We start from the raw sequence: 3,749 nt of genomic DNA, 5'->3' as shown, positions 1-3,749 counted from the left end.
AAGAAAATTTTCTTTCTCGCTCTCTTTTTTCCCCTCAAATCCGCAGCCATTTTAAAACTTCCAAATTTCTTTAAATATACTTCATTAATCCAAAAGGATAGCAGTATTAATATCACCAGCCAGTATACACCACAAATTCATTGCGGCTAAAACTTTCCAGAGCCGGAGAAGTAACAATGTATCTCTTTCCAGTCAGTAGTCAAAAAAAAAAAAGTGAAAGTAAAAAAAAACAAACGAAAGTATTCCAGAGAAACGGCAAGTCCGCAGCCATTTTCTCTCACTTTAAATCACCACAAAATAAAGAAGATGTTAATATATTTCAGAGTCAAAGTCAGAAACAATCCACTGTAAATCCGGACCTCCTGCTTAGTTCCGTCTGCTTAAAATTTAAGTCCAAATACCTTCCAACAGCAGAGGTGGGAGCTGCATCTGGCTTCGCTCCAAAAGAGGAGCGAAGGCGCCATAGGGCGCGGAGACCGTCCAGACTCCGGGCGAGCTAGCATCTCTCAACCCCGATTATAACAAAACCGGGGTGAGAGGAAGCTCGAACCCTATCCAGACTTGCTCACCCCCCCCTCTTTTCCCGAGGGACGAGGTTCCGAGCCGAGAGACAGCTAACGAACGCTGTCTCTTCAGGCTTTGACGCGCTCCCAGGTGGGCGGCTAACAAAAGCCGCCATGCAATGCAGCCTGTCACCACCGGAAGTCGCCAAATTAGATTTGACACAGGCCTATCAACAACTGCCCATGGAAGAGGCCAGGTGGTAGCCCAGACCATTGTCACCCATAGGGGGGCTTTTAAGGTTAAGCGCCTACACTTCGGGGTGAGTGTATCCCCAGGGCTGTTCCAGGGAGTGATGGAGTGCACGCTCAAGGGAATTCCAGGGGTTTGCCCCTACTTCGTTGATGTCCTCATTTCTGGGGAATTGGTTATGATTCTGGCTGAACGGCTTAAGGCCATCCTTCAACGGTTCCATGACGTGGGACTTAAACTAAAAAAAGAAAAGTGCAAGATTGGGGTAGAGTCAAACAAGTTCCTTGGTTTCCACATCGATGCCAAAGGCATTCATCTGGCAGAATCCAAATTAAAGCAATCCAGCAGGCCCCAAGGCCAAAGTCAAAGGGAGAGCTTCAGGCTTTTCTAGGCCTTTTGAATTTTTATCATGCCTTCCTCCCAAACAAGGCCGCAGTGGCAGAGCCGTTACACCGGCTCTTGGATAGACAAGCTCAGTGGCAGTGGACCAGTGTCCACGAGAGTAGCTTCCAAGCAGTCAAATCACTGCTGTCGTTGAACTCAGTTCTCACTCATTTCAATGAGCAGCTGCCTGTCTGCATTGCGTGTGATGCATCCTCATATGGGGTTGGGGCTGTGTTAAGCCATTTAATGGCTGATGGGAGGCAGAAGCCCATCACGTATTACTCCAGGACCCTATCGTCCGTAAAGCGCAACTATGCGCAAATTGACAAGGAGGCTCTGGCCATAGTGGCTGGAGTTAAAAAGTTCCATGACTACTTGTATGGCCGCCAGTTCACGGTCTTCATGGACCACAAGCCACTCCTAGGGTTGTTCACCACAAACAAATAGACACCTCAGATTCTGTCTCTTTGAATGCTGAGGTGGTCTATCTTCTTATCAGCCTACAGCTACAGGATGATTCACAAACTGGGCAAGGAAATGAGCCATGCAGACAGCCTGAGCAGGTTGCCCCTGCCACATGTGGAGCTAGCTCCAGCTCCAGCTGCACACATCCTGGTTATCCAGGATTTGCCGGACTCTCCCTTTCATGCTGGGGACATAGCTGCTGAGACAGCAGCTGACAAAACGCTGAGTCATGTGCTAAACTGGGACAAATGTCCAGGGCCAGAATTTAAGAGTTCTTCATGAGAAAAGAGGAGCTTTCAGCTCATAAGGGGTGCATCCTTTGGGGAAGTAGGGTCATAGTCCCAAGATCTTTAAGGCCCAGGGTTCTAGAGTCTCTGCACGAGGGTCATCCGGGAATAGTCCAGATGAAGGCACTTGCGAGGAGCTACCTTTGGTGGCCAGGGCTAGATAAAGCCATTGAGGCCCAAGTACATGGTTGCAACACGTGCCAGCAATCCAGACCGGAGATGCCACAATCCCCTGTCCACCGATGGGAGGACACTCACACACTGTGGTCAAGAATCCACATCGATTTTGCCGGGCCCTTTCAGGGACAGCTGTTTCTAATAATGGTAGATAGCCATTCTAAATGGTTAGAGGTCGCACCAGTCCCTACTATGACTACTGCCAGGACCATCCAGGAGCTGTGCAGAATCTTTGCAACACACGGACTTCCAGACATTGTTAATCTCAGACAATGGGGCTCAGTTTACCGCTTCTGAATTCCAGTCTTTCCTCAGGGCAAATCTAATACAGCACGCCACATCGGCTCTCTTTTATCTGGCCTTGAACGGCCAAGCGGAACGCATGGTCCGCACAACCAAGGAATCACTAAAATGGATTGTCACAGGGGATTGGCACCACAGATCGACAGATTTTCTACTCTGCCAATGCACAACTCCCTGTACCACCATGGGCAGAAGCCCTGCCGAACTCAGATGGGGCCAACGTTTGATCACCAAGCTGGACAGGCTGCACCCCGACAGGGTTGCCTCAGACTATGCTCAGCCAAAGGCACCTCGGAATTTGCAAGTGGGTGACTGGGTTTGGACCGGAATTACGGGCAAGGGTCTTTGTGGGTGGTAGCCATGGTTGTTAAGGTGTCAGGACCACTCCCTTATGAGGTGGTCCTGGAAGATGGGAGAGTCATTCGCCGGCACATTGACCAGCTGCATTGGAGGCTAGTGAACCAGTCGCTGGCTCAGGCCTCTCAAGAGGGCCGCACACAAGGGCTGTGTGACAGCAGCCCAACAGAGGAGCTTGCATGCTGCAACAGAACTCTTACTCGAGATGGGGAAAAGGCTGTAGGAGAGCTTCCCCTGGACAGACAGACAGTATCCGCTGAACAGGACTGGCAAACTGTGCTGAGGGACAACCCTACAGACTTTGCTGCACAATTGGACTTTGGTTTGGGCCGACCGGGACTGGCCAGCCAAAGGGACCCGAGTCAACCTGACTTCACTGGACCTCAGAGTCCTGGTCTACCCAGCCAGGCAGGCAAGCGGGTAGACCGGGAGACTCCTGCAACCCCAAGAACAGTCAAGAAGGCCACCTAAATATCTGCAGGACTATGTCCAGCAATTGAGAGTTTGAGCCATCTAGGGGGAAGGGGTGTAATGTATTGGTCACAACTGTTTTAAATGACTTGCTTAATATCTGACCTACATTGCTGTATTGTTTAACAATTGCTGTTACTGAAAGCCAGACTGGCTGTCTCCAAGCTGATAATGAGGTTTGGGATGGGAAACTGTTACTTTAAACCAGGGGTGTCCAAACTTTTTTCAAAGAGGGCCAGATTGGATGAAGTGAACGTGCTGGAGGGCCGAACATTTTTCCGAACATTCTTTGAACCATTACAATTAAATGCAAATGAATTATTTTATGCCTCTTTCCTCTTTCTCTCTCTCTCTCTCTTTCCTTTCCCTTTCCTCTCCCCTCTCTCTCTTTCTCTTTCCTCTCCCCCTCTTTCTCTTTCCTCTCTCTCTTTCTCTTTCCTCTTTCTCTCTTTCTCTTTCCTCTAACTTTCTCTTTCCTCTCTTTCTCCTTTCTTTCCTCTTTTCTTTTCTTTCCTCTTTCCTTCCTTTCTCTTTCCTTTCTCTCTTTCCTCT

This window comes from Protobothrops mucrosquamatus, unplaced genomic scaffold (assembly GCF_001527695.2).
Source record: "Protobothrops mucrosquamatus isolate PMUCROS unplaced genomic scaffold, P.Mucros_1.0 scaffold227, whole genome shotgun sequence".
NCBI classification, from domain to species: domain Eukaryota; kingdom Metazoa; phylum Chordata; class Lepidosauria; order Squamata; family Viperidae; genus Protobothrops; species Protobothrops mucrosquamatus.
The sequence above is the reverse complement of the archived record's forward strand: the minus strand, read 5'-3'. Positions refer to the sequence as shown.